The following is a 13,070-nucleotide window of genomic DNA, read 5'->3' as shown; positions in this document are numbered from 1 at the left end:
AACACTTTTAAACCCTCTGCAGCAATCCACCAGACTCAAAGCCTGGCTGAGGTAGAAAGATCAATGCCAGGCCCAGGATGGCCTCTTTCCTTTGCCCTCTCTCAGAAATGCCCCAGTCCCCGAGTCCTAAGGCCGTGTGACCCTGGGGAGAAGTTCATTATGAGGAGTCTCAATGGAGCCTAACCAACCTGTCACCTTCAAGCCTCAGGGAAAGTGTAAACCCATCACTCCTTTCTAGAACTTTCTATTTTCTTCCAAAGCCCTTTCCTCAGCAGCTGCCTGGAGCCTGTGCTGTATGCTGCTCCTGAGCTAAAGCTCGGGGTGTTGGTGGAGTCTCCCCAACACTGGTGCTCCAGGTTTCTGGGGGTTTTTGGTTTTGTTTTTCAGGTTAGGCCTGTCTGTGCCAGCAAGAAGAGCATGGTGTTTGTTCTCATCTCATTGAACAAGCTGCACCTCTAACCCTCTTAGCCGCCCTGGCCATTTTGTTTACCTGGGCTTGGCCACTCTGAGCCTCTTCCTCCCCGCCCTCAGGTCAGCCATCAGCTCTTGCCCCTGACTGAACTTCTCTTTCTCTTTGACAGGGGTCTCACAGCAGGCTCTGCAACCCACACAGTTTTATGGATTTCTTCTTGAAACAGGGCGACAGTCGGCGGCTAGGCATGGCCACACCTGGTTAGGGACAGAGTTGGGCCTCCCAGTGTCACACTCCTGAGAGTGTTTCCCTCCAGACACCGTCTGGGGACAGGTAAGAACACTGTGGCAGCGTCCTTTTGTTGAGCAACAACCCGCAGCTCAGGAACTGAGAGCCCTGCCACAGACCCTGCCCCAGTTCCGGAAGGCAGGGGAAGCCCTGCCAACGTCTGGCCCAACAGGTTGACTGAGGCTCAGCCAACTGCCCAGACCCAGCCCTGACCCAGACCAGACCCAGCCCTCCCTGTGCCAGTTGGGTCCTCTGTCCCAGAATTTTCCTTAGTGACTGCAAGGATGAGAAAGATTTAACCACATAGTGACGGCAGCAGCCAGGAAGGCCTGAGAGACACAGCGCCTCTTCCAGGCCAAAGGGAAAGATCCTAGTCCACAAAGACAACACCCACTCTTCAGCCAGAGCGGTGAGAAAGATTCAACATGCTGGCCAGGCCACCAGCTTCAGCCAGGACCACTCTGGGCCAGAGTCTGGGGCTTTGGAGGCCCAAAGGGTTGGCTCTCAACAGAGGATGCACAGTGTGCACAGTCTGGGTAAATAATCCACATTCATCCACACTCCTGCCCACAACCAAGGCAGAGGCTCTCCATCACCTAGAGTCTGATTAAAATTATAGCACACACACACTCTCGAGCACAGGCACACACACTGAATTATTCTAGTAGGCCTGCTACAAGAATGTGTCTGTCTGTTCTTTCTACTCCAAAGTGATTTTTGATGTTCAAACGGGACTGAGCCCCGCCTACAGTTCAGGTCCATCCTATAGTAAGAGCTGAGCCTCCTCCCTCACCTTAGGTTGTCAAGGCAGTTATCAGTGCCTCAGTTTACTCAAAGTGCTCCTTTCTAAGCAGACCACTTGGAGTTGCCCAAGAGCACAGACTCTGTAAGCTTCTTATAGCCCTGCTACTGCAACGCCTTGTGCATAGAACTGTCCTCGACGGCTACCTCCTGGAAGTCAGAATGTCCACAGGCTGAGTCAGCCCCATTCCTCTGTGTCCCTGGGAACTCACAGGAAGGAAACGATGGGCCATCACCTAGCTTCCCATGGTGCACCCGTCAAGCAGTCCTGCTGAGGCCCAGGCAAGTGCACATCTTCAGCCCCTCAGTCCCCAAAGATCCACAGAGCAGGGGCTCCCAGGCAGCTCCCCAAGAGGAGGAGGCCACAATAGCTGATGAACGAGCAGCCACGCCCCATGTGACAGCCAGGAGTGGCACCCCACCCTCAGCCCAGGAATTCCACTCAGGCCCAGGGTATGGTGGGAAGCCAGAGATCCCTGTCCCTAAACCGGGCAGTGGTGGCACACACCTTTAATTCCAGCACTGGAGAGGCAGAAGCAAGCGGATCTCTGTGAGTTCGAGGCTAGCCTGGTCTACAGAGCGAGTTCCAGACAGCCAGAACTACACAGAGAATCCCTGTCTCAAAAAACAAACAAACAAAAAGATTCCTGTCTAGAACAGACGTCAGAAGGAGGAATTCCATCGCACACAGACAAAGCTCTGGATTTAGCTCAGCGGCCATTCAGCCCCTGTCCCCTAGGTAGAGTTCACATGACACTGCTCTGGCCTTAAGCTCTCTACCTGTTGGCTAATCCAACCTCAACCTGAAGGGCTCAGTGAGCCCGCAGATTCTAATAGCCAGGATCTTATTCTCACTCCTCCATGGACCATGTTGTCCCAGGAAGCCGATTCGTTCACGCTCAGCCTCAGTTTCCCTCAAATAAACACTGTATGCTCCTTTTCCACAAAACTGTGGTGACGGGGTTCCGTGGTGGCCATACTGAAGGAATGAAGCTACAGGACAGAAGGGACTCGGGTTTCAAGGAGACAGGAAACAAAGCTGTCTTTGACTCTGGAGCGTGTCAGCCTCAAGAGCAAACTGCAGCTGCCCCTGTGCCCCACGCAGACCACAGAGCCAGGCCAGAGCTATGCTCACCTTGTTTCCCAGGGAACTGCTGTCCCAAAGAGAACAGCAAACAGCCCAGGCAGCAGGGCAGGGCAAAACAAAACACAAACGCTCGCTCATGCCATCTTTAAAGTTACAATGGAGATGACCTTCCCACAGCAGACTGATTACATGGAGGAGACAGGCAGAAAGTTCACACTCGATTTTACACACACACACACACACACACACACACACACACACACGAGCATACACGAGTGCTTTTATTTTTCTTTTCTGAAATAGGATCGCAATATGTAGCCCAGGCTGGCCTGGAACTCAAGATCTTCCTATCTCAGTCTCTGGAGTGTTGAGTCCCCAGCTCAGATGCCCCTTTGGCCTCCACACTGTGAGCCCGTGTTTTATGTGAGTACTTCCTGTCTCAGGCAGGAAGAACAAAGCAGGGGAAGGGAGTGGATGGATGCTCCCTGTCGCCCCCTGTGGGACGGGCACTGTCACACTGTCACACCAGTCAGAATAAGCATCACTGTCACGCCAGGAGGAACGAAGGCACACTCGCAGTATCTGGACAGGTAGGCACCTCGGGGAACCACACCGTAGTCTGGGATGTCAGCTGCAGGAAAACAGCCTTGCTGGGCCTGTCTCGGTGTCAACCGGTCAAAGAAAGAAAGACATTCCAAACGCAGGCTGTAGTGGCCATGGCACAGAGTCTGGGTTGGGCCTCTGGAAGCAACAGTTTTGGTAGAATCAAGGAACAGAAGTTTACAGACCCTGCACTAGGACTCTGGCTCGGATGCAGAAAATTAAAAAAGAGGATCAAGACTTGCCTGATGGTGTGGACAGGGTATAGGCTGAATTGAAGACTTTTCCTTGCATCGTGCTTTCTCTCATGGGGGGGGGCAGGGGGTGAGGAGCAGCCAGCCTCTGATGACATACACCTCAAGCCGCTACCCAGAAGCATCCCAGCCACAGTCCTCCAGAGAAGACCCTGGAGCCCTTAGGTGGCCTGGGGACTCTACTTTCCCAGCTGTTGCTGGAGGTCTGGCCCCCACTCCAGCCCACCACACCCCCAAAGACCAGGACACAAAGGTGAGTGAGATCACACCCGCCCCGAGCGCAGTGTGACTGAAGCGCATTGCTGAAGCTCTCTAAACCCCAGCTTCTGCAGAAAGAGAGAACCCTGACAAGCCCGACCTAGTCAATATCAGAGATGGTCACTTAACGTGAGGTCTGGCCCCTCGTTAGTGACCAGCGCAGCTGGGCATCACTGCAATTAACAAAGGCACAGCAGCTGGCTCAGTCGGCACAAAGCTTGCTACGGAAGCGTGAGGACCTGAGTTCCAATCCCCAGAAACCGCATAAAAACACCTGGGCATGGCAGCACACACCTGTCATCCCAGAGCTGGGGAGGCAGAGAGAGAAGGATGTCTGAGGCTCGCTGACCAACTGTCTAGACAGATAGAAAGTGCCATGCTCAGTGAGGTAACATGGTCAGAAGATAACATGGCCAGTGAGTGAGGGCATCCAATGTCAACTGTACATTTGGGGACACGGAGTGATGAGCTGGTGGGAGAGAAAGAAGCTAATGTGATGAGCACCTACACACTTTCACACACACACACACATGTACACACTCCCAAGGGTATACAAAGGGCCAAACACAGCACCTGGTGCTTAGTAATAACTCAATAAATGTTAGTGATGTTGCTAAATGAATGAATTCTAGGTAGGAGCATGTCATCATGGGTAGTCTTGCCAAGGAAAACTTAAATGAAGGAACCTAATGTCCCTCAGACCCATGTTGCTGTGCATCAGACCCTTTACTTACATGCCTCCAAGAATGCTACATACCCCGGAAATAGCGCAAGAAAGTAGATGTCATGACAGCCACTTTATAGGCAAGGCGGCTGAGACTCAACGAGGCTAGGTAATGAACCAAGGCCACAGCGCTGTGTCGGAAGAGCCCAAGCTAGTGGTTTCTGTGGATGCTGGCACACTGAATTTCAGACTCTTCACTCAGGAGCCAACAGCACACCACCCCCAGACCACGTGGCCTCGGGCACATTAGTAAACCTCTATGGACTTCTGTTTCTCAGCAAAATGGAATTAAAAGCATCTCTTTAACGGGGTTATCAGGAGTACTCAAGGGGCTGGAGAGCAGGCTCAGCTACTAAAAGTGCTTGCTGATCTTACACAGGACTCAAAGTCAGTTCCCAGAACCCACAGCTGACCGCTTACAACAGCCTGTAACTCCAGCTCCAAGGGATCTGACACCTCCTTTTGGGCCTCTGCAGGCACCTATATACATGCACACAGAGACAGACAGACACACAGACAGACAGACACACACACACATACACACCTAAATAAATAATAATAAATCTTGAAAAAAAAACAGAAGAGTACTCAGAAAATATAATAGGTCTTGAGTGCTCAACCGTAAATGAGACACCCACCTCAATCTCCCCAAGGCTCAGGCGCATCAAAGAAGGAGAAGGGAGACTGGAGTTGGTGGATGGAGGAGTGCCGTGAGACACGCTTCTGTAACCGTTACACTCAAGAACTCACTACAGCTATGGTCACCTGAACCAGGTCAAGTCGGCAACAGCAGTCAACATTCCAGTGCAAAGCGGACTCAGCGGGTCATTAAAGAGGACGTGAGGTCAGGAGGTGGCGGCACATGCCTTTAACTCTAGAACTTCAGAGGCAAGAGGATTTCTGAGTTCAAAGTCAGCCTGGTCTACAAATCAAGTTCCAGGACAGCCAAAACTGTTACACAGAGAAGCCCTGTCTTGAGAAACCAAAAGAAAAGAAAGGAAAAGAAAAGAGAAGAGAAGAAAAGAAAAGGACATGACACAGGCAAGGGAGATATGTTGGGGAATTTGAGGGAAGAGAAGGTAGTTGGGAGGTCAACTGTCCCCTCCCCTTGTAGAGGGGCACCAAGTATCGGCTGTCTGCTCTGGAGAAGCCTGCAGAGTGCAGCCTTAAACAACAGATAGAATTTCACATGGTTTCCACTGGAAAGGCCAAGGTCAAGGAGATGGATGACCCCGGGCCTGCTGAGGACTTGCTGAGCTACAGAAGGCTGCCCCTTCTTGGTGTTCCCACATACCAGAGAAGGAGCAAGCTCTCTGGTCTCATCCTCTCATGGGACTCCACCGTCGTGACCTTCTCTGAACTTAATGACCCCCACAAAGGTCCTCCTCCAGGGGAGGGGTGTCAGGGACTCAGTGTGAACTTCAGAGGGAACACGGTCATCAACACAAACTCAAGGCTGTGTGGACAGCCGGTGCTGATCCCGGGAACACACCCTGCCAGACATGGAGTGGTCACCGGCCGGCAAGGCCTCAGTGGGAATGGGGGAACTCCCCTCTCTAGCTCCCACCAAGGCCTCTGCAATCGTCACCAGGGCACAGCGGTACCTGGCATGCCTCTGCACGGGTTGGCTGTCCAAGAACCTCATCCAGTCTCTGGGGCTCAAATCACCCAGCTGCGGCCCGTGGGCCTGGGCAGGATCCCAGAGGCCTGGGAGAGGATGAGAAGGGATTGAACGTCTGTCCAAGCAAGGTCAGAGCACTTGCATCCACTAATCAATCTGAATGCCTGCCTGTCACAGCCCAGAACTCTCCTCAGGACCCTTGGGGAACGGACTACAGCTCTGCTCTTTAACCAAAGGCCAATCATGGGGAAACAAAGAGTTGAGCCAATGCGGTGGCTCAGAGAGTAAGAGTTCTTGCAGCACAAGTCAGACGACCTGAGTTCAGTCCCCAGGATCTACAGTAGAAGGGGAGAGAGGGCTCCGGCAACTTGTCCTCTGACCTCTGCACATGTGACTCACACATATATCATATACATGCACATTTAACAACAGTCAAACAAAAACTTTAAAGGAGAATGCCAACTGTCCTAGCAGGGGCCCACTTGTCAAAGACCGGGGTTTACCTGGGACACCGAGGGCACTTTTGTGGAATGCCACTGTTTTCTAACCTAGGACGGAAGAGAAATCCCAGAGTGAGGAGGAAGATGAGTGGACCCAAGAAGCAAAGGGTTTGAAGCAGGCCGAGTGGAAATCGCAGCTTCCAGGCAGCTACCCTGGAGCCCAGGCCTGCGGCAGCAGAGAAGTAACAACACTGGCTGGTGACTGGCCTCCAGGAATGGAAGAGCAAGTGGGGAGGAAAACATCAGTCCACAGCTGCACACAGGGCTAAGAAAGCAGGGAGTGGAGGAGAGCAGGACCTCCAGGCAAAGGGAATGGGAAAGAGGAAAACCAGGTGCCCATCCCCCTGGTGGCCATGGAAACACCAGAAATGTGGTGTGGCCCCTGCTCCACAAACATTGGCGTACATTAAGATGAGAAGAGGTCCCATGAGAGGAGAGTGATGGGAACCCGTGCTGGCCGCGAGCGAGTTGCACATGGGCCTTCACCTGGACTCCGGCTGACTTTCTCTAACAGAGCTTGAGACGCATTCACACCGCGCCAGTAACTCCCGTCCTGCATGTCTGTCTGCCCACAGGCAATCTTGGGCATGCAATCCAGGGGAGAAGTGGGAGAATGTTCACAGTCTCGGAGAGGTGGCTCACCACCGAGTCTGGAAGCAATCCAAATGTGCACCATTCACACGTCACAGCAGGGAACACAAATGATTCAGTACCAAGGATGACCACAGCAGCGTGTTTAGTGGAGGAAGCCATTAGGAAGCCAAGGGACGATGGGCCATGACACTGTTTACAAACACTAGGAGGGAGGCAAGAGTGACCCGGGTCCTCGGGCATGCATACGTGGGTGGTGGGCTTTGTAGTGAAGCAAGGAGGAACTAGGAGAGTGATGAGCCCTGGGAAGGAGGGGCTGTGTCAAGGACAAGGAAAGGTTCCCGTGGTTCTGGGATCTGCGATGTCTGTCTTGACGCGGGCAGTGGCCCGTCAGCATTCACTTTGCTACTGCGTGTGGGTCATAAGCCATATCTTTCTGTCTGCGACGATGGTGGCCCTGGGGGATGACAGGAGGGCTATTGCTGCCTCAGAGGCAGGTTTCTCTAGAGCCCGTCCCCCTGTCCGTTACCCTCCACCTCACTCTTCCCGTGTCAAATCCGCTGCTCCCCGGACTGAACTTCAGCCAACTGTGCAAACAGCATAGGACTCGCCTAACTCAGGAAGTCCCTGCTACGGGCCTGTCACTTCCCCACCTGGTCTGTGGCAGTCCCACTGATGCTGGAGCAGGTGGAAGCCCTGTTAGCCCTCTCCTTTCTGAGAGAGACCCAGCCTTCGGAGGCTCAGGCAGAGTGGCACACACACCTGTGTTCGCAGCACTCTGGAGGTAGAGACAGGGACACCACAAGTTCAAGGTCATCCGTGCTCAGCTTCATAGAAATTTTGAGGTCACCCTGGACTACATGAGACCCTGCCTCAAAAAAAAGACAAAATAAAAATAAGCAAATCGCCCTTCCGGATCCCCTACCAATGTGTCCTCCTAGAGAGACCAAGATGGGTCCAGCGAGAAGCGAGCTGATCTCCTCTTCCTTCCAGTCAGTGGCCTAACCAAGTCCCATAATCCCCACCCCCATCTCCACTCTCAAAAGCAGGGTCAGGAGAGGCCTAACAAGGAAACTGAGGCTCAGAAGGGCCTCAGCACATTGCATCCGGTGTTAGAATTCAAACCCGGAGCAGAATGGTTCCAAAACCCTCGCTGTAACCGGTGCCCTGGTCCCCGAGGTCAGCGCTGTCCCCACCCCTGCTGGCACAGTCATCCTCAACACCCCCAGGGAAGAACCAGCCACTGCCTAAGGCCACGACCCTGGGGAAGGGAAGTAGCCCAGGGCAGCCCTGCAGGGAAGGGAAGGAGCCCAGGGCAGTCCTGCTTCTTTGAGTCAGTCCGCAAGTCTGGCCTCATTTAGAGAAGCCCAGAGAGGGGCAAGGATCCCCCACAGCCGCACAGCTCCCCTCCCCCTCACGACGTGATATGTGCTTGCTCCAGGTGAGGGGTCTGTCCCTCCTTCCAGGGACTTCAGAAGGTCATACCCCCGTCCAAACCGCTCAGTGAACACCTCTCACCTCTCCATCCGGAGCCCAAAGCCCTGTCAGTGGCGGAATCCAGGGTCCTTAGTCTCCCCGGAGACCACGCTGCCCCTGCATCTAGGGAGGCAGGGTCGGGGCAGCACCCACCTGGCCTGCCTTGGCCCTGGCCCAGCTTAGGAGTCCCAGGCCACGGACTCCCGTCCAAGCAGGCTCAAGGCCGCCACAGCCAGGACTGGCGCCCGCCTGCTCTCTGCCAGCTTCCTCTGGAATAAACACCGCTGCATGGCAACCGCTCTCTGAAGGAGTCCAGGTCCCTGTGTGGGGGAGAAGCGGAGCTGAGACTTTTCCCCTCGGTCTCCTGTCCCCTGCGGCTCCCCCAGGTGCTGCCCATGCCCCAGTGGCCAACCTGGAGGGAGGGGGCAGCGCAGGAGCGTGCGGAGCCAGCTGGGCTCCACTGTGCGCTGGCTGCATCCAGAAGCATGCCGCAGAGGGAGGCAGGAGCCACAGGCAGGTGAGCCTGTACACGTGGCCCGGGGCCCCAGGGGCCATGCTCGCTAGCCTGTCTCCACAGGCAGAGGCCAGCAGGGTAGGCAGCAACTGCAGAGCCAGGTCTGATCCTGATTCTGCTGTTGCTTTCTTGTGCCCTTCTTGTGCCAGCCTCAGTTTCCCCACCTATAAAATGGGTGGGCATAAAATAGTACTCGCTCAGTAGAGTTGATGCCAGGATTAAAGAGCTGCCAGGAGGTTTGTCTAGATCTAGAAGGAAGCCAGCCCGATGTTAATCTCTCCAGAAATATTTACGTAACAGAAAGCCGTGGTCTCCCCCCACTCAGGTACCCCTGGCGGGAAATACAAAGTCTGTAATCCTGCGTGTGCTTCCTCACTGAGCCGCCACACTGGTGTGTCAGCCGCTCAGACGGCAGCTCCTGCCCCTTGCCTTGCCCGCTTCTGATCCTCAGCACCCCCCACCCCAAGGCTTACAGAGGAGCAGCAGAGGTCTCATACAACTTCCAGAGAGCCGCTCACCCAAAGACTAAGGGTTTTTTTTTTACTTTATTTTATTTTTAGGCGAGCCCCTTCAAGTTCTCAGGGAGGAGTCAGCTTGGCGGACACAAGAATACAGAGCAGAGGAGTCTGGGGCAGGCTGCCTCGCCTCCGGGAAGCCTAGCTGCTGAACAGCTGTCATCCAATGCCCGCTTTCCTCCGAGGCGCCCAGGGAGGCCAAGGGTGGCTGCCAGAGAGAACGGAGAACTGGGTCTACCTGCACAGAGCGCTCGTCCCGCCAGAGGGCGCCAGCGGGCCTCCTCTAAGGCTAACTGAGCCCCATTCCCGAGCTTCCCCTGCAGATGCCCCTAAAAGAAGGACCTCCTCTGGACGCGGGCTGAATTTGGGTTCTCCGTGGGAGGTAAATATGAAGAAACTCAATGTTACGGATGGGAAACTGAGGCCTGGTAAGTTATGCAATTTGTAAGTGAAAGAGCCGTGAGCATGCAGAACGGATGGGCACAGAACAGGAAGGACTCTGTGTCCGGGGAAGCCAAATGTTCACCTCCCCAAACTCATCCCACACGCCAGCCTGGATGGGAGTTCCCGGACGGTACCCCATCCCCACCCCCGCCAGGATCCTTCCCAGCCCTGGACCTTGAAGGAAGACCACACAGCACCCCTGACTCTACTCTCCTTCCCCTCTGTCCCTCTGCTCCCTTTGCCTTCTTTTTCCTCTGGGGACTGGAGCATCAAGCTTCTCCAGGGTGACCTGAGCCACCCGGTGTCCGGCAGGCACAGAAGACATGGAGAGAGCACAGGTTGCCCCTGAGCAAGCGAGGAAGACCCCGAAGGTTTATTATCCGCGCAGACCTGCATCACCTCCAAGGTACCTGCCCACATCACCTCTGCAGTAGCTCCTCCCCGCCCCCGCCCCTTCTAGGTAGCCCTTACTGGCCTGGAACTCTCCATGTAGACCATTCTGTCCTAGGACTCTCTCTCTCTTTGTAGTCCTGGCTGTCCTGAAACTTTCTATGTAGCCCTGGCTGTCCTAGAACTTTCTTTGTTACCAGACTGGCCTGGAACTCTCAATGTAGCCCCGACTGTCCCGGATTTTCTATATACTCCTGTCTGGCCTTGAACCTGCAGAGAGACACTCACAGTCCTGTCTCCCAAATGCTAGGATTAAAGGTGTGTGCCACCAAGCCGGGCTCACAGTAACTTCCGTATGAATGAAATAAATTAACGGAAGAGCTTGAAGGTCACGGCCATTCAAGAAGAGCTTCACCCCGTCTCCCACCTTGGAAGCCTGTCAAGAAGTGATCAATACCTTGTCACTTCCCAGACTGACAACTCTAGTCGGTGGCAGACAACTCAGCGCTGACCCTAGTCCAGAGCTTCTCAACCTTCCTGATGCCGCCACCCTTTAACACAGCTCCCCATGTTGCTGTCCTCCCCAACCGTAAGACCGTGTTCATTGCTACTTTATAACTGCCATGCTGCTACTGCTGTGAATCCTGATGTAAACGTCTGATAAGCAGGGTGTCTGATACGCAACACCCAAAGGGGTCGTGACCCACAGGTTGAGAACCACTGGGTGGGGCCTAATATGTCACCAAGGAGCCTCTTAGCCAACCTGGGAAGTGGGTCAGCATCCACATCTAGGAAGATGTAGGTGTCCTGAACATGTGCCCTACTGGGTACTACCTGGGTCAAGGTATAAGACAGCCTGTGAATCACACAGCCAGGCTCAGCCTAGGGACTATGTCCTGCACGGATGTGTCTGGGGTACCACTGCGTAGACCCCTTCTTTTCACCTGAAGATCCTCCCTACCCACTTTTCACAAGGAACCCCCCTCATCCGTTGGCTCCCGGCACAGCCAGCCAACCACACATGCTACCCTGGGAATCATGGGGCCCGTGCCACCTCCTGTATCTCTTGAAGCCATCCCTCACTATCCAGACTCCCCCAAGAAAGTTCCAGGCCATCCAGGGCTGTACAGAGACACAGATCTGACTCCGGTGGGACTGGGGACCGTGAAACCCAGAGAAGTCTTCTTCTCTAGACACAGGGCTGTCCCCAAGACCAGACCGTGTCTCCAACCTGCAGAACCTGGGTTCTGAACACTGTGGGTTGTGAAGTCCTGCCCCTCTTGACTCTTCCCGCCACAAACCAGGATGCTCTCAGCCACAGCTGGAGGGGACTTGAAACACACGGCGCAGAAGCATAGAAAGTGTGGGACATGCCTCCTCACGCCTTGTCTCATGTGATACCTGCCAGGGACAACTGAGGACAGATGGAGAGGAATCTACAAGGGGACAGGAGGGATTCTGCTCCTATTCTGTCACTGATTTTACTCTGGTTTCTGATGAAGCCCCTTGCCCTCCATAGGCTTCCAAACGGCCATTGATGACTAAGAGCCTCAGACACTGGGTGACCTCCCATGGCTGGAGAAATGGCTGACCTTCCCCACTCCTCCATGTCCCTTCTCAGGCAGAGAGGCAGAGACAAGTGGCACCACCTCCAAACTGACCTTGCCACTCATGGTCCCCAAAATCTCACTCCTGCCCCCTAACCACAGCCCCTCCCTTCAGAACCTGGCCTCCCACAGCCGCAGGAAAGGATTTTAAGGAGGATGCTTCCCTCAGCTTCACACAGGGTGGAGGATAGTATGGGATGGGGTGGTGATGGGGGAAGTCCTTCTATGTATATATTGATGAATAAAGCACTGTTGGCCAATAGGGAAGCAAGATAGATGGGACTAGGAGTCACAGAGGATTCTGGGAAATGTAGTAAAGAGAGTCATCACCATGTGATCCTGGGGAAGAGGACAGATCAGGATGCCGTCCTTGGAAAGATAAGTCCTTGTAGAAACATATATTAGTAAGTATGGGTTAATAATTAAGTCAGGGCTAGCCAATAAGAAACAATAGAAAATGTCCAACAGCTTCATAATTAATATAGCGTCTCCTGTGCCATTTGGAGGCTAAAGCAGCAATGGGAGCCAGGCGGCTGGCAGGAAGAGCACAAGTCACAGGGTGGAGTCTGTGGAATAGAATAGGAGAGAATGGGACGGACAGATGGACAGGGTGGCGTAGATATGACAGGCATGATAGAATAAAAGATGGGGAGGGATAGGAATGGAGAAGACAGGAGGATTGTGGTCATCAGAAAATTGTGGGTGGAAAGAAGAAATGAAAAATACTAATATGAATCCATAATTAATACATAAATGAAACTGAACAAAAGTAAAGAGTGATGGTGGAAATCGAGAGATGAAACCGTTCTGAGCCACTGGATCAAGAATGACTGGTGAGCAACTAACCATTGGGGCAGGCTCCCGGAGCACAATGGAAGTGAGGGAGGAGAGATAATATGAACAAAGGAGTCACGGCCATGATGGGAAAACCCTCAGAACCAGCTGACCCGAGCTAGTGAGAGATCACTGCCTCAGGTCTGACAAATGG

General features: G+C 53.8%; 1 protein-coding gene and 1 long non-coding RNA gene across 8 annotated transcripts in view; one reads left to right on the top strand and one right to left on the bottom strand.

The window, feature by feature from the left end:
* Togaram2 (TOG array regulator of axonemal microtubules 2) overlaps positions 1-8,882 on the bottom strand; it is a 57,158-nt gene extending 48,276 nt beyond the window's left edge. For 2 of the 6 annotated variants that reach the window (XM_021229251.2, XM_040730841.1), the window contains exons 1-2: positions 8,655-8,865; positions 7,899-8,004 (exon numbers count right to left, since the gene is read on the bottom strand). The gene's annotated coding sequence lies outside the window, so the exon portion shown is untranslated. Of the gene's footprint in view, positions 1-7,898; positions 8,005-8,654 lie in introns of all 6 variants that reach the window. The other 4 variants (XM_040730838.1, XM_021229253.2, XM_040730840.1 and 1 more) reach the window with 4 other exon arrangements.
* A 48-nt stretch (positions 8,883-8,930) lies between these two features.
* LOC106021419 lies at positions 8,931-12,342 on the top strand. 2 transcript variants are annotated; one of them, XR_001196695.3, is made up of 4 exons: positions 8,931-9,129; positions 9,687-10,069; positions 10,353-10,491; positions 10,786-12,342. It is a non-coding gene; the product is annotated as an uncharacterized LOC106021419 (long non-coding RNA). The 2 variants fall into 2 exon arrangements; XR_005870791.1 differs by having other exon boundaries at positions 8,936-9,129; positions 9,687-10,491.
* The last annotated feature ends 728 nt before the right edge of the window (positions 12,343-13,070 follow it).

The sequence above is a fragment of the Mesocricetus auratus genome, unplaced genomic scaffold, assembly GCF_017639785.1.
Source record: "Mesocricetus auratus isolate SY011 unplaced genomic scaffold, BCM_Maur_2.0 Super-Scaffold_100024, whole genome shotgun sequence".
NCBI lineage: Eukaryota > Metazoa > Chordata > Mammalia > Rodentia > Cricetidae > Mesocricetus > Mesocricetus auratus.
The sequence above is the reverse complement of the archived record's forward strand: the minus strand, read 5'-3'. Positions and strand labels throughout refer to the sequence as shown.